General features: G+C 39.4%; 1 protein-coding gene and 1 pseudogene across 1 annotated transcript in view; one reads left to right on the top strand and one right to left on the bottom strand.

Annotated features, from left to right (window-relative positions):
* Positions 1–23,631, top strand: part of ADAM23 (ADAM metallopeptidase domain 23) — a 165,997-nt gene that overhangs the window by 17,088 nt on the left and 125,278 nt on the right. The window lies entirely within an intron of this gene.
* Positions 1,504–2,181, bottom strand: LOC113629093 (60S ribosomal protein L15-like; annotated as a pseudogene).

Below are 23,631 nucleotides of genomic sequence, written 5' to 3'. Positions count from 1 at the left end.
GTTAAATAATTTATCTGCACTATTTTTAGATCCATCAATCTAAGACATCTTTTGTCTGCCTGTTACGAAATGTGAAGAATATATTATACTGTGTTGTGTTCCTTCCTTTCTTCCCTCTATCTCTTGATTTTCATTTCTTATATATTTTAACTTTTCTGGTAGTTTTAGCAGGAATGTACAGTTAAAACAGACTTGGAGAGGGAGGGCATAGGTTTAGAATTATATGGTAATTTGCTGTCTTCTACGTCTGGGGAGACCCAGAAGGACAGCTCAAACACATGTACCTCCCTTTGATGAGCTGCTAAGAGCTGCTGTCAGCATATAAGGCCATGGAAGTGAGGGATGGAGAGAAATTTTGTGAAGGAAAAAAATTGCATTATTTCTTCTCTATTATTATTATTATTATTTTTTTTTTCGGAAACCAACTGAACTTGTATTGACACCAACTACACGACTCTTCTTAGTAGCCTTATGGGAATGGATAAAGTGGCTTGACCCAAGATAACACTGATTAGACTTAGCAATGTTACGTTTAAATAAAACCAACCGAATTTTCCCCGAGGTGGCTTACATTTCATAATGGGTCACAAACTAATACTAAAAATAAAACATTTAAAAATTTGATCCAAGCCCCTTCTATCCTCCCACACTTGAAAGGGACCTTATGAACACCAATTTCCCAATCCTAGCATCACTAGCTTACAAACCTTAGGGTTAAAAACTCCCTCCTCATATACCCAATGTTCAATTTCCATCAGTTTCAATATACACTAGTGTAAATACCATGACTATTTTGCATGAAGTTAAGTATTCTACAGGTCAGTCACGGGACTGAACCAGGAGCTCCCACCTTTTATGGGAACTTCAGTGGTACCATCGAGGCCAAGGCAATTTAATTTAGGTTAACCAGGATTTGTTTCAATTTGTAAGAGAAACATCTTGCAACAGGTTTATTCAATTCTCTTAAAAAATGGTGGCATTCGTTTACTTTCCGCCTTTTGGCAGCAGCAGTTACATATATGGAATAGCACATTAAGTCTAAAAACGTGGGCCCTAGTCAACTTTATTTTTCGGCATTATGATCATGATAAAGGATCACGACATCCTTTACATTTCCAAGGAAAACCCAATTTAAAGTTTGTCCTTGCCAAACTCCATAAAACAGCCACTTTAGAGTAAACCAGCAGCGCATTGCCTCACCCCAATAAAGCTGTAGGTTTCATCACATGCACCAACAAATCTACACAGCTAGTTTCTGCACTCCTCTTTTACAGAATTTTACATCTATTGTTACCAGACAGCATTTTAAACACGGACATATCAACTGCCTAATAAAGCAAAAAACAAAGGCATTTTTCCCTTATTAGAAACAAGACACACCATCACTTAAAATCTTCAAACATTATTGCACTTTACCTTTCAGAATTTGACAATGCATTCAGTGAAGCAATCTGCAGACAACTAGTTTTAACGGACAGATTAAAAAACACTTTTAAGCAGACATGGATATCCTAAACTGTTTATTAGGTAAGAATTTTACAAACATTACTTATATTAGCGGTAGCGGTGGAGCTGGAGAGTACTGCGCCTTCTCCAGGCTGCGCGGCGAGAACCACCGATCGTGGGGTGGAACTTGTGGCCCTTGCCGAGGCCGCGGCTCTTCCTGCCTGCAGACGTCAGCCCCCGCATCTCCCTGTGCTTGTGGACTGGTTTGGTGGTCCACTGGGTGTCAGGGTTTCTTCTGATAGCTTTATGGAAGGGATCAATGAGGATAAACTCAAAAAGTTTGTACGTAGAATCTTCACCCACCCAGTAAGAATTCAGGACCCACCCAGTAAGAATTCAGGACCCACAGTGGCGTCCCGCTCGCTCCTCGGCAACAGACTGAAGGCTCCGGGCAAACTTGAGCTGGTTGACGCCACGGTGGATGGGCTTGCCGTAGGTGGCGCCCTTCGGGACCGGGCATTTGCGGCCTCCGCGGTGCACGCGAACGCGATATATCACATAACCTTGCTTGGCCTTGTAGCCCAGCCTGCGCACCTTGTCGGGCCGGGTGGGGCGCAGGGCCCGGTGCAGCGCCGAGAGCTGGTGGTACTGCCAGCAGCGCACCCTGAGCAGAAAGCGCATCACGTCCGACTGCTTCTTCCCCTATAGCTCCTGGATGTACTTGTCAGCGCCCATCTCGGCTCACCTGATGGCTGCCGCCAAACGGAAAGGCTCTATTATATTTTAAAGGTGAGAAGGGACCAGAGGATGAAGTATCTATTAGAATTTTGTTCTGGTTATAGTGGGAAACCACTGATGAGTTTTAAACAAGGCAATCACATTACATGATTTATATTTTAAGAAGATCATTCTGGCAGCTTTATAGATGGACTGCAGAGGCGCAAGAGTGGCAGCAAGGGGACCAGTTAAGAGATGCTCACAGTTGTCCAGGGCAGAGTCTGTGTGGCCCTGCACTGATGGTAGCAGAGGAATTACAGGGAAGTAGTTGATTTGGGGTATATTTTAGGGGTGGAGCCTCCAGATTGTTGATGATATGGTGGGATGGGTGAGTTAGAAAAGGAGAGGAATCATGGCAGACAGAATGATGGCCTCCCAAAGATGTCCACATCCTAATCCCAGAAACTGTGAACATGTTACCTTACGTGGTGGTAAAAGGTGGTTCTGATCACCAGATTCTAATGTGTGGAGGAGGTTTCCCAAAGCAGCAAGCAATTCTCAGGACACCAGCAGGGTATCTGAGACTGCAACTCAGTTCTGACATTATTTACCTGGAGTTAGTGTCAGATCCCACAAGCTAAGGGCTCGGTCCTAAAGGACTGCCCCTCTCCCCCCCACTTCAGATGCCAGTTGCAAACCCAGGTTATCACCTGTGCTTCTGACTGACTGGCTATAAATAAGAGGTTCCCAGGGCTTCCCTGGTGGCGCAGTGGTTGAGAGTCCGCCTGCCGATACAGCGGACACAGGTCCGTGCCCCAGTCCGGGAGGATCCCACATGCCGTGGAGTGGCTGGGCCCGTGAGCCATGGCTGCTGAGCCTGCGTGTCCGGAGCCTGTGCTCCGCAACGGGAGAGGCCACAACAGTGAGAGGCCCACGTACTGCAAAAAATAAAAAATAAAAAAAAAAAAGAGGTTCCCATGACCTCCTCCTTGGGTTCTATTAATTTGCTTAGAGCAACTCACAGAACTCAGAGAGACATTTTGCTTACTAGATCACTGGTTTATTATAAAAGCATACAACTCAGGAACAGCTACACAGAAGAGATACAGAGGGCAAGGTATGGGGAAAGGGTGTGGAGCCTTTATGCCCTCTCCGAGCACACCACTCTCCCCGAATCTCCATGTGTTCACAAGCCCGGAAGCTCTCTGAACCTCCTTTTCCTGTTGTTTTTATGGAGGCTTCATTGCATAGGACTTGTTGATGAAATCATTGGCCATTGAACCTCCAGCCTCTCTCCCTTCCCCAGAGGTCAAAGGGTGGAACTGAAAGTTCCAACTCTCCCTTCAAGGGTGATTCCCCAGCAGCCAGCCCCCATCCTTAGGTGCTTTCCAAAAGTCATCTCATTAACAAAAACTTAGTTGTGGTGAAAAAGGGCTTGTTATGAATAACAGGACACCTTTATGGCTCTGAAGTACTTTCAGGAACTAAGGACAGAGACCAAATATTATGACAAAATGTTCTCCTATTGCTCTTATTGCCCAGGAAATTCCCAGGGAGCTGTGAGCCAGGAACTGTGGATGAAGATCAAATATATATGAAAATATATTTTGGTCATCTGACCAAATATACATATTTCTTATAAATCACAATATTTCACATGGCAGAATAGACTTTGTAGATGTGATTAAGTTAAAGATCTTGAGATGGGGAGTTTATCCTGGAATATTTGAGTGGGCAGTGTCATCACAGGGTCCTTACATTCGTCAGAGTCAGAGAAGGAGATGTCATGACGGAAACAGAGGTTGGAGAGATGCGAGGAAGGATTGTTACCAAGCCGGCTGCCCGACGTGTACAGAAGCCAGTACTATGGCGCTGGCTTTGGAGGAAAGAAAGAGCTTTATTGCGAGGTTGACCAGCAAGGGGACAGAAAGCAGGACTCAAATCTGTGTCTCCCATCCAGGGTTCAGGGCAAAATTTAAGGGCGAACTTGGCAAAAGCTGATTGGCTAGTCTCAAATCAGTCCATCCGGAAGCCGATTTTCCTTCTTGAAGGACTTCTCACTTTGTAAAGGACTCCAGTGGCAACATTTCTATTCTTTGAGTTTTGCAAACTCAAGATTCTTCGTTCTGGGGTCATCCTGGAGCCGTGGGTTTCCGTCTTGCACATGCACAGCGCTGTCACTGTAAAATAACTACAGGTTTAAACAATCAACAACCTGTTTTAAGGAAGCAAAGCCATTTTAAGCTGGTCAGTGTTTTATGTGCTGTTTTAATTTCTCCCTATTTCTTTACACGTTCCTCAATCTTGAAGGAAATAGGGTGATATCACTCTAGGCGCTTCCTGCTGATTAAGAGCATGGATTTTCATAAGAGGAATGAAAGTGTTTTGCACTTAATTGTAAATATTCACAAGTCCCACCTTGAACTCTTAGGCAATCATCATGCGTGTGGGGAGGCCTTTTAAATATATGAGACAGACAACAAATACAAAATTTAATGAGTCCTGTGAAGGTGTCTACAAATACCAGCAAATATCTGTAATTTCTCATGGCTTTGGGCATAACAGTCAAGTCTATTTGCCAACCATCTCCTGGTTCTGTCCCTCGGTTTTACACCCCTTTTATTATCGGGGGCGGACTGCTTTTTGGATTGTTTCTGGCTGGATCAGGCAATTTTGTATTACCCTTTCGTTGGTCCTTTGCATTTGTGGACCAAAAATAAACTTCTGTAGCCAGTGATTGGTTAGGTCACGCCCCTAATGGTTTCCTTGATGTAGATGGGTAATAACTCTTTCCATTAAATGCTCAGGTATAAGCACTAGTCCCTGTTCATTATAAATCCAGCCTTTTTTGGTTGTTTGGTACTGATCATCTAAGTCTCAAGTCAGTGTGAAATTCCCCTTCGTCTGCTTTCTCTAGATCCATTTCCCAACACTGAGGTTTAAACAGGGATGGGTCCACACGTGGAATGAGTGCTAGGGCCTTAGGATGGGGATTTTTGGTCTGGCTGCCTGTTTTGTGCCCTGAGCAGCCAAATTATTTCCTTTAGCTATATAACTGTCAGTCTTTTGGGGGCCCAGGCAATGTACTATGGCTACTTCTTCCATCATTATAACAGAGCCTAATCAGGCCAGTATCTCCTCCGCGTGTTTAACTTCTTTTCTTCTTGATGTTAGTTAGACCCCTCTCTTCCCATATGGCCCCATGTGCATGCACGACAGAGAAGGCATACTTAGAATCAGTATAAATGGTGACCTTTTCTTTAGCCCCAAGGCACAGGGCCCTCCTGAGGGCTATGAGCTCTGCCTCTTGGACAGATGTACCCGGAAGGAGGGCTTCCACTTCTAATGCTTCCTGATGAATTACTACTACATACTCAGCCTTTCAGAGTCCCTGGTCTATGAAGCTTCTCCTGTCTGTAAACATTTCTATATCTGGATTTTCAGTCAGGTTGGGTCTGCTAGAATAGACTTCTTCAATATTTGTGTACAATCCACAAGCCACGGAATACAGGCAGCCTCTAGAAGCGGGAAAAGGTAAGGAAACAGATTTTCTCCTAGAGCCCCCCAGAGAAACTGCCCTGCTGACACCTTCAGTTTAGGCTGTAGACTTTGATTTTGGACTTTTGACCTCCAGAAGTGTAAGAAAATTATTTGTATTGTCTTAAGTCACAAAATCATAGAAATTTGTTACAGCAGTAATAGGAAATTAATATAGGAGTCAAGAATGACAATAAGGCTTTTTCCTGGGGAATAGTGCTACTATTTCCCAATATGGGAAAGGCCGGGGAGGAAAGGAGGCTAAGAGAAAACTGAACCTGTCCCCTTTAAGTGGACAGTTGGTCATCATACACATAAGTCGATGGGCGAGTTGGCCCTGGCCTCAGGGGCAGGTCAGGATACGATGGAAATGTGGGAGCCACCAACATATAAATGATATTTAGAGACCTGGGGTTTACACCCCTGGAGAAAGCATATTACATTAAAATCATGGAAAGACAGCTTAGTAACTTCCAAACAGAGGCCACATACAGACTTATTCCCCCTCATTTCTTGCTGTTTAAATTACAGTTGTTTTCTTTTGAGTCACCAAATGACATTTCAAAAGATAATAAGAAGCTGCCACTCTGGAAGGAAAAAAAACCCCAACATTAGGCAACCTTTTAAAAGATCAAATTTCTGGAGTGTGCAGATAGTTGCAGTATTTCTTTCTTCATTTTTTTTTTTTTTTGAAGAATACATATGAGCTCATTTAACAGATTTAAGCCTATAGTTTAATTTGGGGGGATTTTTATGGGTACAAATTTTTAAGAATTTGCTTCTTATCAGGTGGATAACCTTTAACTTTTGAGAGAACCATACTCCCCTTTTCTGATGGTACTGGTTGCTTCCTGTTGTTTTGTTTCAAGGGCTTTGGTGACAATTGACAGTGAGCTTTGAAATTAAGGTTACATTTTGTGTAAAGGCAACACATCTAGAGGAATCTATGTATATTCTTATATCTACTGAACATATAGATCAAGGATTCTCAACCATGGACAGTTTTACATTCCCCAGGGGACATTTAACAATGTCGGGAGATATTTTTGGATGTCGAGTTGGGGATGGGATGCTACTGGCATCTCGTGGGTAGAGGCCAGGGATGCTGCCAAACATACCACTGTGTACAGGACAGCCCCCAACCCCGACCCACATCAAAGATGTACTCAGCCTAAAATGTCAATAGTGCAGAGGTTGGCAGACCCTGTAATAGAACTTGTAAACCTACAGGTTAGGAAAATGGGAACTATTATCTTTGTGTCCCTTAACATATATGCTCTTCCTACATAAATCTGGTTGCACACTGAGCTGGCAAACTTCGTTTTGCTGCCCTGATGTAAGTACTACAACATTCTTGCAGATTCTATAACTTTTATTTTGCGAGAAACTGGCTAATTTAGTGTTAACTGGAATGGAAGGCACAAAGAAGGATTTGAAGTCAATTTAAATGGCTTTTTGGGGGGCTAAAATGAAAATGTTAAATTTATTATAGTCATATTTTAGGAAAAAGTTTCATATTCTGTAAGCAGTTTTTATTTTGGACTACTTATCAAGTAGTACTAACATTGTGCCCTTGCTAGTCATGACTAATTAAATACTGCCCTGATGTAGCTATTTGCTTATTTCAGGTAAAAAAAAAGTCACTTGATATAACTATAATTGAAATAAAATAAAATTGTAAAAATTGCTTTACTTCTTATTGTTTGGCAGTATTGGAGTAGAAGCGTTGTGATTTAAAAAAAAGTATGTTGAGGAAAAGTCTACTTTCTGTCATTTACTAACTTAAGTAGCAGCCCAAGGAAAAGATGTAGGAATGAAGAGATTTGTACAATGATCTTGAGTTTTTTCATTCCTAGATTTTGCAATATGAACTTTAATTACTAAATTGGTTAGAGACTTTGAGAAACCTACATTATTTAGTAGGATGGGGGATATACCTTAATTTCTGCAATTTAAGGTTAAACCCCTAAGTGTAAATTGGTGCAGCCACTACGGAACAGTATGGAGGTTCTTTTAAAAACTAAAAATAGTTACCATATGATCCTGCAATCCCACTCCTGAATACGTATCCAAAGAAAACTGTAATTTGCAAAGATACATGCACCCCAATGTTCATAGTAGCACTATTTACAATAGCCAAGACATGGAAACAACCTAAGTGTCCATTGACAGATGAATGGATAAAGAAGATGTGGTACGTATATACAATGGAATATTAGCCATAGTAAAGAATGAAATAATGCCATTTGCAGCAACATGGATGGACCTAGAGATTATTATATTAAGTGAAGTAAGTCAGACAAAGACAAATATAATATAATATCACTTATATGTGAAATCTAAAAAAAATGATATAAATGAACTTACAAAACAGAAATAGACTCACAGACATAGAAAACAAACTTATGGTTACCAGAGGGGATAGTGGGGGTTGGTGAGGGGGAAATAAAGTATGAGTTTGGGATTAACATATACACACTACTATGTATAAAATAGATAAACAACAAGGACCTACTGTATAGCACAGGGAACTATATTCAATGTCTTGTAATAACCTATAATAGAAAAAGAATCTGAAAAAGAATATATATACACACACACACACATATATATAAGATACATATAAATAACTGAATCACTTTTCTGTACAGCTGAAGCTAACGCAACTTTGTAAATTAGCTATACTTCGATTTAAAAAATGGTTAAAAATAAAAAAGAGAAATATTTAGAAGTTGTATGTTTTAATTCTCCAGGGGAATTAAGAAATTGAGAAAATGGGCTAAATGTTTCCTGTTAATAAAGAGAAGAAAAATCCAAAAAAAAAAAAAAAAGATTAGGCCCCTAAGATGGTAGATACAGTTAGAAAATTAAAATCACGGGGTGTATACCTTTAAAAATTTCTAAAATGAGGTATATGACAATGTATACCTAAAAGCAGTGACCAGTTTAAAATATTAAAAGTAGTTAAGATAGCACGACTTTCTGAATATGAAGATGACTTTTGGGAAGTCAATGATAAGCATTGTATTGTTTCTTAGGAATACTTAATATAGATACATTAATGCTTTTAACCCGTGTGGTTTGTTAAAGAACTAACATCCTCATTTGCTAATCATTCTTTTGTAATTTTAACACATATATACAAGACATATGAAAATGATGTTCTTGGACTTTAATTCTTTTTTTTTTTTAACATCTTTATTGGAGTATTATTGCTTTACAATGGTGTGTTAGTTTCTGCTGTATAACAAAGTGAATCAGCTATACATATACATACATCCCCATATACCCTCTCTCTTGCGTCTCCCTCCCACCCTCCCTATCCCACCCCTCTAAGTGGACACAAAGCACTGAGATGATCTCCTTTTGCTATGCAGCTACTTTCACTAGCTATCTATTTTACATTTGGTAGTGTATATATGTCCATGCCATGCTCTCACTTCGTACCAGCTTGCCCTTCCCCCTCCCCGTGTCCTCAAGTCCATTCTCTATGTCTGCATCTTTATTCCTGTCCTGCCCCTAGGTTCTTCAGAACCATTATTATTATTATTATTTTTACATTCCATATATATGTGTTAGCATACGGTATTTATTTTTCTCCTTCTGACTTGCTTCACTCTGTATGACAGACTCTAGGCCCATCCACCTCACTACAAATAACTCAATTTCGTTTCCTTTTATGGCTGAGTAATATTCCATTGTATATATGTGCCACATCTTCTTTATCCATTCATCTGTCAGTGGACACTTAGGTTGCTTTCATGTCCTGGCTATTGTAAATAGAGCTACAATGAACATTGTTGTACATGACTCTTTTTGAATTATGGTTTTCTCAGGGTATATGCCCAGCAGTGGGATTGCTGGGTCGTATGGTAGTTCTATTTTTAGATTTTTGAGGAACCTCCGTACTGTTCTCCATACTGGCTGTATCAATTTACATTCCCACCAACAGTGCAAGGGGGTTCCCTTTTCTCCACACCCTCTCCAGCATTTATTGTTTGTAGATTTTTTGATGATGGCCATTCTGACCGGTGTGAGGTGATACCTCATTTATGGTTTTGATTTGCATTTCTCTAATGATTAGTGATGTTGAGCATCCTTTCATGTGTTTGTTTGCAACCTGTATATCTTCTTTGGAGAAACGTCTATTTAGGTCTTCAGCCCATTTTTGGATTTGGTTGTTTGTTTTTTTGATATTGAGCTGCATGAGTTGCTTGTATACTTTGGAGATTAATCCTCTGTCAGTTGCTTCGTTTGCAAATATTTTCTCCCATTCTAAGGGTTGTCTTTTCGTCTTGTTTATGGTTTCCTTTGCTGTGCAAAAGCATTTAAGTTTCATTAGGTCCCATTCGTTTATTTTTGTTTTTATTTCCATTTCCCTAGGAGGTGGGTCCAAAAGGATCTTGCTGTGATTTATGTCATAGAGCATTCTACCTGTGTTTTCCTCTAAGAGTATTATAGTGTTTGTACTTACATTTAGATCTTTAATCCATTTTGAGTTTATTTTTGTGAAGGTGTTAGGGAGTGTTCTAATTTCATTCTTTTACATGTAGCTGTCCAGTTTTCCCAGAACCACTTATTGAAGAGGCTGTCTTTTCTCCCTTGTATATTCTTACCTCCTTTATCAAAGATAAGGTGACCATATGTGCGTGGGTTTATCTCTGGGCTTTCTATCCTGTTCCACTGATCTATATTTCTGTTTTTGTGCCATATTGTCTTGATTACTGTAGCTTTGTAGTATAGTCTGAAGTCAGGGAGCCTGATTCCTCCAGTTCTGTTTTTCTTTCTCAAGATTGCTTTGGCTATTTGGGGTCTTTTGTATTTCCATACAAATTGTGAAATTCTTTTGTTCTAGTTCTGTGAAAAACGCCATTGGTAGTATGATAGGGATTGCATTGAATGTGTAGATTGCTTTGGGTAGTGTAGTCATTTTCACAATGTTGATTCTTCCAATCCAAGAACATGGTATATCTCTCCATCTGTTTGTATCATCTTTAATTTCTTTCATCAGTGTCCTATAGTTTTATGCATACAGGTCTTTTGTCTCCTTAGGTAGGTTTATTCCTAGTTATTTTATTCTTTTTGTTGCAATGGTAAATGGGAGTGTTTCCTTAATTTCTCTTTCAGATTTTTCATCACTAGTGTACAGGAATGCAAGAGATTTCTGTGCATTAATTTTGTATCCTGCTACTTTACCAAATTCATTGATTAGCTCTAGTAGTTTTCTGGTAGCATCTTTAGGATTCTCTATGTATAGTATCATGTCATCTGCAAACAGTGACAGTTTTACTTCTTCTTTTCCAATTTGGATTCCTTTTATTTCTTTTTCTTATCCGATTGCTGTGGCTAAAACTTCCAAAACTATGTTAAATAGAAGTGGTGAGAGTGGGCAGCCTTGTCTTGTTCCTGATCTTAGTGGAAATGCTTTCAGTTTTTCACCATTGAGAACAATGTTGGCTGTGGGTTTGTCATATATAGCCTTTATTATGTTGAGGTAAGTTCCCTCTATGCCTATTTTCTGGAGAGTTTTTATCATAAATGGGTGTTGAATTTTGTTGAAAGCTTTTTCTGCATCTATTGAGATGATCATATGGTTTTTCTCCTTCAGTTTGTTAATATGGTGTATCACATTGATTGATTTGCATATATTGAAGAATCCTTGCATTCCTGGGATAAACCCCACTTGATCATGGTGTATGATACTTTTAATGTGCCCTTGGATTCTGTTTGCTAGTATTTGGTTGAGGATTTTTGCATCTATATTCATCAGTGATATTGGCCTGTAGTTTTCTTTCTTTGTGACATCTTTGTCTGGTTTTGGTATCAGGGTGATGGTGGCCTTGTAGAATGCGTTTGGGAGTGTTCCTGCCTCTGCTATATTTTGGAAGAGTTTGAGAAGGATAGGTGTTAGCTCTTCTCTAAATGTTTGATAGAATTCACCTGTGAAGCCATCTGGTCCTGGACTTCTGTTTGTTGGAAGATTTTTAATCACAGTCTCAATTTCAGTGCTTGCAACTGGTCTGTTTATATTTTCTATTTCTTCCTGGTTCAGTCTCGGAAGGTTGTGCTTTTCTAAGAATTTGTCCATTTCTTCCAGGTTGTCCATTTTATTGGCATACAGTTGCTTGTAGTAATCTCTCATGATCCTTTGTATTTCTGCAGTGTAAGCTGTTAATTCTCCTTTTTCATTTCTAATTCTATTGATGTGAGTCTTCTCCCTTATTTTCTTGATGAGTCTGGCTAATGGTTTATCAATTTTGTTTATCTTCTCAAAGAACGAGCTTTTAGTTTTATTGATCTTTGCTATTGTTTCCCTCATTTCTTTTTCATTTATTTCTGATCTGATCTTTATGATTTCTTTCCTTCTGCTAACTTTGGGGGTCTTTTGTTCTTCTTTCTCTAATTGCTTTAGGTGTAAGGTTAGGTTGTTTATTTGAGATGTTTCTTGTTTCTTGAGGTAGGACTGTGTTGCTATAAACTTCCCTCTTAGAACTGTTGTTGCTGCATTCCATAGGTTTTGGGCCGTCGTGTTTTCATTGTCATTTGTTTCTAGGTATTTTTTGATTTCCTCTTTGGTTTCTTCAGTGATCTCCTGGTTATTTAGTAGTGTATTGTTTAGCCTCCATGTGTTTGTATTTTTTACAGATTTTTTTCCTGTAATTGATGTCTAGTCTTATAGCACTGTGGTCGGAAAAGATACTTGATATGATTTCAATTTTCTTAAATTTACCAAGGCTTGCTTTGTGACCCTGAGATATGATCTATCTTGGAGAATGTTCCATGAGCACTTGAGAAGAAAGTGTAATCTGCTGTTTTCAGATGGAATGTCCTATAAATATCAATTAAGTCCATCTTGTTTAATGTATCATTTAAAGCTTGTGTTTCCTTATTTATTTTCATTTTGGATGATCTGTCCATTGGTGAAAGTGGGTGTGAAAGTCCCTTACTATGATTTTATTACTGTCGATTTTCCCTTTTATGAGTGTTAGCATTTGCTTTATGTATTGAGGTGCTCCTATGTTGGGTGCATAAATATTTACAATTGTTATCTCTTCTTCTTGGATTGATCCCTTGATCATCATGTAGTGTCCTTCTTTGTCTCTTGTAATAGTCTTTATTTTAAAGTCTATTTTCTCTGATATGAGAATTGCTACTCCAGTTTTCTTTTGATTTCCATTTGTGTGGAATATCTTTTTCCATCCCCTCACTTTCAGTCTGTGTGTGTCCCTAGGTCTGAAGTGGGTCTCTTATAGACAGCATATGTCCGGGTCTTATTTTTGTATCCATTCAGCCAGTCTGTGCCTTTTGGTGGGAGCATTTAATCCTTTTACATTTAAGGTAGTTATCGATATGTGTGTTCCTATTACCATTTTCTTAATTGTTTTGAGTTTGTTATTGTAAGTCTTTTTCTTCTCTTGTGTTTCCTGCCTAGAGAAGTTCCTTTAGCATTTGTTGTGGAGCTTGTTTGGTCGTGCTGAATTCTCTTAGCTTTTGCTTATCTGTAAATGTTTTAATTTCTCCATCAAATCTGAATGAGATCCTTGCTGGCTAGAGTAATCTTGGTTGTAGGTTTTCCCCTTTCATCACTTTAAATATGTCCTGCCACTCCCGTCTGGCTTGCAGAGTTTCTGCTGAAAGATTGCTGTTAACCTTATGGGGATTCCCTTGTATGTCAATTGTTGCTTTTCCCTTGCTGCTTTTAATACTTTTTCTTTGTATTTAATTTTTGATAGTTTGATTAATATGTGTCTTGGCATGTTTCTCCTTGGACTTATCCTGTATGGGACTATCTGTGCTTCCTGGACTTGATTGACTATTTCCTTACCCATATTAGGGAAGTTTTCCACTATAATCTCTTCAAACATTTTCTCAGTCCCTTTTGTTTCTCTTCTTCTCCTGGGACCCCTATAATTCAAATGTTGGTGCGTTCAATATTGTCCCAGAGGTCTCTGAGATTGTCCTCAATTCTTTTTATTCTATTTTTTTCTTTATTCTTCTCTGCGGTAGTTATTTCCACTATTTTATCTTCCAGGTCACTTATGCATTCTTCTGCCTCAGGTATTCTGCTATTGATTCCTTCTAGAGAATTTTTAATTTCATTTACTGTGTTGTTCATCATTGTTTGTTTGCTCTTTAGTTCTTCTAGGTCCTTGTTAAACGTTTCTTGTATTTTCTCCATTCTATATCCAAGATTTTGGATCATCTTTACTATCATTACTCTGAATTGTTTTTCAGGTTCACTGACTATTTCCTCTCCATTTATTTGGTCTGGTGGGTTTTTACCTTGCTCCTTCATCTGCTGTGTATTTCTGTTCTTCTCATTTTGCCTAACTTACCTTGTTTTGGGGTCTCCATTTTGCAAGCTGCAAGTTCGTAGTTCCCGGTGTTTTTGGTGTCTGCTCCCAGTGGGTAAGTTTGGTTCAGTGGGTTGTGTAGGCTTCCTGATGGAGGGGACTGGTGCCTGTGTTCTGGTGGATGAGGCTGGATCTTGTCTTTCTGGTGGGCAGGTCCACATCTGGTGGTGTGTTTTGGGGTGTCTGTGGACTTATTATGATTTTAGGCAGCCTCTCTGCTAATGGGTGGGTTTGTGTTCCTGTCTTGCTAGTTGTTTGCCATAGGGTGTCTAGCACTGTAGCTTGCTGGTCATTGAGTGGAGCTGGGTCTTAGCATGGAGATGGACATCTCTGAGAGAGCTTTTGCCATTTGATGTTACATGGGGCCAGGAGGTCTCTGGTGGACCAATGTCCTGAACTTGGCTGTCCCACCTCAGAAGCTCAGGCCTGACACTGGCCAGAGCACCAAGACCCTGTCAGCCACATGGTTCAGAAGAAAAGTGAGAAAAAAAAGAAAGAAATAAAGAATATTAAATAAAGTTATTAAAATAAAAAAATATTAAAAATAAAAAATAAAAGGGTAATAAAAAAAAGAGAAAGAAACAAGAGAGCAACCAAACCAAAAAATAAATCCTCCAATGATAACAAGCACTAAAAACTATACTTAAAAAACCCCAAAACCAAAACACAGAAACCAAAAACAGACAGTCAGAACCCTAGGACAAATGGCAAAAGCAAAGCTATACAGAAAAATCACACAAAGAAGGATACAGATACACACTCACAAAAAGAGCAAAAGGAAAAAAAGTAAAAAAATATGTATGTAACAAATTAAAAAAGGAGGAGAGCAACCAAATCAGTAAGCAAATCTACCAATGATAATAAGCTCTAAATACTAAACTAAGATAAACATAAAACCAGAGACAAATTAGATGCAGAAAGCAAATCCCCAGTCTACAGTTGCTCCCAAAGTCCACTGCCTCAATTTTGGGATGATTCTTTGTCTATTCATTTATTCCACAGATGCAGGTACATCAAGTGGATTGTGGAGATTTAATCCACTGCTCCTAATGCTGCTGGGAGAGATTTCCCTTTCTCTTCTTTCTTCGCACAGCTCCTGGGGTTCAGCTTTGGATTTGACCCTGCTTCTGCGTGTAGGTCACCTGAGGGTGTCTGTTCCCTGCCCAGACAGGACGGGGTTAAAGGAGAAGCTGATTAGGGGGCTCTGGCTCACTCAGACCGGGGAGGAGGGAGGGGTACGGAATGCAGGGCGAGCCTGCGGTGGCAGAGGCTGATGTGATGTTGCACCAGCCTGAGGTGTGCCGTGGGTTCTCCTGGGGAAGTTGTCCCTGGATCACGGGACCCTGGCAGTGTGGGCTGCACAGGCTCCCGGGAGGGGAGGTGTGGATAGTGACCTGTGCTTGCACACAGGTTTCTTGGTGGCGGCAGCAGCAGCCTTAGTGTCTCATGCCTGTCTCTGGGGTCCGCGCTGATAGCCGCGGCTCGTGCGTGTCTCTGGAGCTCGTTTAGACGGTGCTCTGAATCCCCTCTCCTTGTGCACCCCGAAAAAATGGTCTCTTGACTCTTAGGCAGTTCCAGACTTTTTTCTGGACTCCTTCCCGGCTAGCTGTCGTGCACTAGCCCCTTCAGGCTGTGTTCACGCTGCCAACCCCGGTCCTCTCCCTGGGATCCTACCGAAGCCCGAGCCTCAGCTCCCAGACCCCACCTGCCCCGGCGGGTGAGCAGACAAGCCTCTCGGGCTGGTGAGTGCTGGTCGGCACCGATCCTCTGTGTGGGAATCTCTCCACTTTGCGCTCTGCACCCATGTTGCTGTGCTCTCCTCCATGGCTCCGAAGCTCTCCCTCTCCGCCACCCACAGTCTCCACCCGCGAAGGGCCTTCCTAGTGTGTAGAAACTTTTCCTCCTTCACAGCTCCCTCCCAGAGGCGCAGGTCCCGTCCCTATTCTTTTGTCTCTGTTTTTCCTTTTTTCTTTTGCCCTACCCAGGTACGTGGGGGAGTTTCTTGCCTTTGGGATGTCTGAGGTCTTCTGCCAGAGTTCAGTAGGTGTTCTGTAGGAGTTGTTCCACGTGTAGATGTATTTCTGATGTATTTGTGGGGAGGAAGGTGATCTCCACGTTTTACTCCTCCGTCATCTTGAAGGCGCCCCCCAGACTTGAATTCTTTTGGAGAAATTTGTAGTGCATATTGTGTTGCAAAGTGATATTGTTTTAGTAGAAAATGTTATTGTAAAACCCAGTGAGTGGGTTGCTTTGTACTGACGTCTATAGTCCCCTTCTCTCCCGCCCCCTTTCTCCCCAGTTATCTTAGCTTTCTCATTTAAGCCCAAGTTATTTCAGACAATAAGTTATCTGCTGAATGATACTTTCCTCATTAGTTCTTTTACTGGAATTTTTTTGTATCCCCAGCATTCATTCATTTATTCATTCATTCATATGCTCAATCATTTATTTAATCGTCACTCAGTAAATGCTAATGAAAAGATATATCTATATGCTTATATCTAACTGCAAAATCCACATATCTACTTGCATATATAATGTGCATATCAAACTTAATAGGTTTAAAACAGAAGTTCTGGTTTCCCACTGCCACTTTTTCCTCCTGCGGTGTTCCCCATCCAAATACATTGCTCACTCCTTCTGGTTATTTAGGCTAAAAATTCTGGCGATTTCCTTGGTCCCCTTATTTCATTCATAACCAATAACTGACCTGTAAGCAACTCTGTTGACTCTGCTTTCACTCTCTACCCAGAATCTGACCACTTCTCATCAATTCCACTGTTACTACCGAAGTCCAACCCACCATCAACTCCTGCCTGGATTATTGCAACAGCCTCTTAACTGGACTTTCTGCTTTCCCCCTTGGTCCCTCATCTTTAGTCTATTGTCAACACAACAGCCTGAGTGAACTTTGAAAAATGGAAGGCAGATATGTCACTCTTCAGCTCAAAAACCTCAGTGACTTCCTATTTCATGAAGAGTAAAAGGCAGAGTTCTTACAGTGGCCTACAAGGTCCTATACATTTGACCCCCTGTTGCTTCCCTAACTTCAGTGCCTATGACACTCCCCTTGACTAACTCCACTTGACCCAAACGGCCTTCTTGCAATTCTTTAACATACCAAGTATGCTCCTGCCTCACAATTTTTGCAACCACTGTTCCCTCTGCCAGGAATTCTCTTTCCCCAGATATCCATGTGGCTTGTTCCTTCACCTCCCAATCTTTGCTCAAATGTCACCTTTTCAAAGAGTTCTTCTCTGTCCACTCTATTTAATATTATCACCTCTTTTTACTATACACTCCCTTTGCCTCTTACTTACTTTATTCCTTTTACCTATAGCATTTATCACCATCCAACTTGCTTTAAATTTATTTGTTGATTCTATTTCTCCCCACTACCCCTCAATACATACTAAAATGCAAACTCCAGAAAACCAAAGCTTCAGTTTGAAACATGGTAGACACAATAATTATTTGTTGAATGAGTAAATGATTTCATATGTGATGTAGAAGCCAATGAGGTCACATATAATCTGAGGAAATAGATGTATTTCGAAATACTATTTTTATTTTTGTATGTCTTCAAGGTTCCATCTTATTATAGGTTCTCATTTGGAAATAAAAATGAGATTTAATGAACCTAAAACATTCTGTAGACATAGTGAGATCTATCGTTTGCTTACTAAAATAGTCAGGATATTCTGCATAGCAGTCAGTATTCTAAATGCTAGTTTTAAAAATTAGGTGACTACAGGCTGTGCAGTTGTCATTTTGAAGAATTCTATGGAAGAATTTTTCTAACATTTTTCTAACATGTTAGAAAAAATGAGATCACATCAATATTAGCTTTTCCACATCTAACTTTGAGTAAGGTATGTGTAGTGCACGTGATATTTGTTTTGAGTAAAATTGTGTTACATGACAGTTGTGAGCCTCTATATCCGGGAACACACTTTAATGGTGTGACTTAGGAAGCCTAATGGCACCTGCATTTTGTAAAATGGGAAAATCCATTTTTGGCATGGCCTCCAGTTTGAAGTTACTCTTTGCATCCAAAAGGGCAGAATGCAACCGCTCCATGGTCATAACTAAGATCAGAGCAAAGGACAGAGCCAGACACAGCTGAGAACCAGAAAACACAGAACTCTTTCTAATCCATAGATGTAGACAGAGCTGGGTTCCTGTGGACAAAAGGAGTTTCCACTCCAGTGACACAGAACTTGTGACCCACATCTTGCAGAGGGTAGTTAAGGGAAGCAGAGACCTCTTAGGAATACTGTTGTCAAACAGCTATGTATTTACCATGAATTCATAAGCAGAGCCTGAAACATTTCTTCAAATAGAAATAACAGAGCTGGTCTAGAGATCCCAATACAAATCAGTTCTGGGCAAGAACAGTGTTGGTTCCACCAGTGAAGGTCAATAGAATCAAGGTAACTCAAGAGAAGAGGGATCTGGCCTGGACAGGTCTGCTTAACCTCCCTTGGTTATACATTTCCAGTTGTTTTTTAATGAGGGAGATCTGGAAATTTATATTTGAATTTACTCTATATCATTTATGGTTTGCTGTATGTAACAATGCTTAAGTGGACTGTGTAATTACTGTATCATAGTTCTCATTCTGTATTTTAGACTCATTCATTCTTTTTTTTTTTTTTTTTTTTTTTTTTTTTTTGCGATACGCGGGCCTCTCCCTGTTGTGGCCTCTCCCATTGCGGAGCACAGAATCCGGACGTGCAGGCTCAGCGGCTATGGCTCACGGGCCCAGCCGCTCCGCGGCATGTGGGATCTTCCCGGACTGGGGCACGAACCCGTGTCCCCTGCATCGGCAGGCGGACTCTCAATCACTGCGCCACCAAGGAAGCCCGACTCATTCATTCTTAACTAATCTGTATGTGGTCATCGTAAAGATCCAAGTGAAAGAACCTTCTTTTGCTCTACATAGATATTTGAGTTGACTTGAGTCCACTGGGCTGTTGTACGTAGCATTCCAAGGACCAGAGTGGACAGGCCAAGAAAGTAGGGCTCATCATGGACAGCTGCCTCTCAAGGGCTTTTTCCTTTCAGGAAAGTATTAAGGTTATATAAGCAAATTAAAAAAACCTGTCGGGTAATGAGTCGAAGCCATTAAGCATGGAACTTGATGTTTTTTGTTTTCCAAACCTTATACACTACTTCTGTTCTTTTATTTAAACTATTTAGTGGGTGTTCAATAATTCTGGCTAGAAAGACAGAATTTGTTCTTGCTTATGATGAAAGTGTCAGCAGTGAGAGATGCACTCCTTGGAGATGCACAGTTTGGATGTAGAAACTGATGAGGAAAAAGAACAAGGTGAATCACACCTCAGCTACTAGATTAATCCATCAAATTAAATGTTACTATTCAGGAAAGACAGCAGAAAGAAACCGCTTCCATGGTAACTGTTGTCAGAATTGTATTTTTACTCATCTTTCAGAAAATATATGAAAGCCAAATAATATAGCTCTAGTGATACTTGTAATGATTTACTCATTTTCAAATAGCAAGAGCTCTGAAGGCTTGATTTCATCTCTCTCTTGAGTTGGCATTGTCAGTTTAATATCCAGCCAATGTTAATCGCTGAGGGTGAATGTATAGAAGACAGTTCGTATAAATGTCCAAAGATGGTTTATCAGCGAAAGTTTATTGTTACAAAGTTCTCCTGGGTTGCCGAGTGATCACTAAGGAAGATCTTAGTGTGACTCCCTCCCCCACCCTCAATAATATTAGATGTAGCTTCTCTTCTTTGGCTGGTCATGAGGAATTTTACAAATACATTTTCAGTAGAGAGAACTCATGATTTATTCACTGGACTATCTGCTTGGATTATCAATGCCTATTTTCTCTCTTTCTCTTCAGTGTCTATCTTTTGTCTGTATCAGACTTTGAGAGCACTTCAAACTGAGGGGTAGGTAAGAAAAGGGAGGAAGATGAAATTGGATTCTCTTTAAAACTGGTTTATTTAGAAAAGAGCTCTCGTAAAAGGTTTGGTCAGAAATCAGAATTCAACCTGCTATCCTTTTTTTCTGTATGATTAGATTGGATAATTGAATGTTGGCTTGATTTCTTTCAGAGCAGACGTTCTATCTTTCTTGGCTAGGCTGGCACAGAGAACAAGGTCATACAGTGACCTGCTTCCTTCACTGGGAGATGCTGATCTGCTGTGACCTGTGAGAAGACTCTGCTTTGCTGATGTTTTGGTGTTGTTTCTGTAATATCCATCTAGGCTAGGACTTCAGCTTCCTAGTTTCAGGTTAAAAGATAGATTAATTCACAAAATACCTTAGTATTTGTTGGACTTGTATGTGTTCACATGACTTACTGACCTCGTGCAATACTTATTTTGTAATAAAATTACCATGTGTTAATTCTCACAATTAAATTCTACAATCCAAACTATAATTTAACTCTCCAGAGTGGAAGACTTCCTGTCTTTTACTTTAAAGGCATGTTTCTTAAGTGTCTATTTGTTAGCAAACACTTGGAAACACTTTGAAATTTCATCCTATTAATTCAGTCCTAGAGCTATCTGAATTCTCTCTTTAAATGCTCTCCAGCAAGCTTTTCTTAGCTCTCTCTAGCCCTCAGCATTCTCATTCCTCATATATAAATGTACTTGCTACCCATACCGTACACTCGTTCCTATTAAATTGAGTAGTCAGTCATGGTTAAATAATATGTGACATCTTTACAAATAATATTTACTATTATCATTTAATTGAAGTATTATATTTCTTTTTGGTTTCTCATTTCATTTCCCTAACCAGATTATAAACTTTTTGACCTAAATACTAATTCTTCTATATCTGTATATCTGCTACCATATCTCACCCAAGGTAGGGATTCAATACAAGTTTGTTAATGGGTTAACCAAACCAATGCAAGTTTGTTAATCCTGTGAAATGGAACATGCTAGAAGTAAACATGATGATATTCTCTCCCACGAGCTACCTATTTAAATGCATCTTGGGAAGAACATTGAACAAATTAATTTGCAAAATTGCCTTCATGTAACATTTGCAGCTGTTCCACTTCTCAGGAAAATGATTCATATTATTTTAAAGACATGGCAACTTGAACAAGGTCAAAGCATAATACCTAATGGTATTTAGCAATGCAAATATAAAATTTGAAAATTTTGCAGAGTCTAAATGCGCATTGGATTTTCTAGGAGGTGCCCAGCTATATTGGGAGGGAGTTTTTAAGGTAGAGCTTGACTGATAACCTTTCCAAAACGTTAATATAGTTTTCTTCTTCTGTTTTTCTCTTCCTCCTTTTACTTTACCCCCTCCTTTCTAAATTATTGATCTCTTTCTATGTGGCCAACTTTTTCTAGGAACTTTTTGTTACGTTGTTATATAATTTAATCATCACATACATCCTGTTGGTAAGCTATTATTATTTATATTTTAATGACCAGGAAACATTGAGGTTTGGAGGTTTAAGGACTTCTGGCATGAACTTGGCACTTTTTCTCCCTGAACCTCATCTTTCTTTCTTTGATGTGTGACCTTGTATAAAAATATCATTTAACCCCTCTGTGCCTTTTAAAAATGTTTTTCTTCTATAAGAGGATAATAAAAAAGTCTGCCCTACTAGCTTTATGTTATTCTAGATAATTGAGATAAAACACAAGAAATATAGGGCATTATTATTTTTATTATATGAGTCTTGAGGATTAGAACTAGATTATAATTTTAAATGTCCTATTGATATTTTCTTTTGCTCTTTAAGACTCCTAAAACATATTCCCATATTTGAGTTTTTGCATTACACAGAAAAAAGATCCACAAGCTGGACTTTTATGTTTCTCTAGCTGTGGGATAGACCCAGATTGGTCATGTACAGAAAAGCCTGTATGAGCAAAGAAAGTAACATATTTTCTCATTTATTTATTTATTTATTTTTGCTTATAAATCTCAGTTACACGGCTTTATTCAATAGAATATTAGATCAGTTCAGTTCTCAAGTTGTGATTTTATAAGACTTATGAGAAAATCTGTTGATAGTGAGATTGCTTGACATTTTCTTTTACATTTTGCTCCTTTCTCACTTCTTTTTTTTTTAATATTGGCATATAGTTGATTTACAATGTTGTGTTAGCTTCAGGTGTACAACAAAGTGATTCAGTTATGCATATACATATATCTATTCTTAAGAAAGTGATGTATTTTCCTCAAACTGATTTCATTTTAAACTTGGCAGGATTCTGTGTCTCCTGTTTTTCTATGTAGAGAAAAACATACTGTGCAACCAAGATTGATGCAAAACTCCCTGGTGAAGGAACTCAATCCGTTCTTTCTTCAGCAACTCAACCCTTTACAACAAAGCATGCTTCTAGTATCTGATTAGCTGGTTCTCTTCCTTCCTTCTTAGTTGGGGAATTTCCAAAGCTGTCTTCTCTGAAATACCATAAAATGTCCTGGAACTCAAAAGAAGAAGGTCTTTGAAATTCTATGAACTTTTCCCACTGTATTTGAAGAAAAAAGGGTGGAAACTCTTGAAGAATCTAGATCTATTGAAAAATCATTGAGAGTAGGGGAAAAAACCATGAGCAAAAAGATAAAGGGAGGGAAAAAATTTTCCTGAAAATGTTATAGTTTATACATGTGTGCACACACAGACACACACACCATATATGTTTGATATTTTAATGAACATAGAATAAACGATATTATCATAGCAATGAGGGAAATAAAAACAAGAAAAGGGACTTCCCATATATATGGACATATTTTTCTTTCTTTAAGTAAAAACATTGTGTATTTCATCATTTTAATGAGAATCTTTTAAAGTGTACAATACACCCTCCTGACTTCTTATATAGAGGACCCTCACTGTCATTGTGCACTTTCTAAGGAGGCAATGCTGGAAAGAAAACTAAACCAGGAGACCTTTCCCCGGGCTCCAGCTCATTCTTCTACTCACCAGCCATGAGACTGTTCTGATCATTTCCCCTCTTTTGTCTCAGCTTCTTCATGTGGAAAATTCAGGCAAAATTTAGAAATATATTCTGCCCAGGTGCAACCCGCTTCCAGCTCCCTGTCTGTGAGCCAATATTGTTCTGCATTTCCTCCAATTAACTCTGATGATGTAAAAAGATTAAAATGCATCCTCCATGGCAGAATGGCACCTTGAAATTTTAACATCTGTGACTCCATAGTTCTGTGATTTCCTTCTAATTATGTGGGCCAAATTTGGTTAAGTGGGGAAAATTCTCTGATTTTTCTGACAAAAATAAGAAGAAAGAAAATTTTTTCTGCATTAAGATGTACTTTATAATGCGATGAATATAATAATTACTTGCTGGACATATTAATATTTTGCATATCTTTCTGTGATAAATATATTAGGGAACCTTATTTCCCAAAGTGATTGCCAAAAAAAAAAAGGGACTTCCCTGGTGGCGCAGTGGTTAAGAATCCACCTGCCAATGCGGGGGACAGGGCTTAGATCCCTGGTCTGGGAAGATCCCACATGCCGCAGAGCAACTAAGCCAGTGCACCACAACTGCTGAGCCTACGCTCTAGAGCCTGCGAGCCACAACTACTTAGCCCG

The sequence above is a fragment of the Aethalodelphis obliquidens genome, unplaced genomic scaffold (assembly GCF_003676395.1).
Source record: "Aethalodelphis obliquidens isolate GAN/ISIS:26980383/991018 unplaced genomic scaffold, ASM367639v1 scaffold2, whole genome shotgun sequence".
Classification (NCBI taxonomy): domain Eukaryota; kingdom Metazoa; phylum Chordata; class Mammalia; order Artiodactyla; family Delphinidae; genus Aethalodelphis; species Aethalodelphis obliquidens.
The sequence above is the reverse complement of the archived record's forward strand: the minus strand, read 5'-3'. Positions and strand labels throughout refer to the sequence as shown.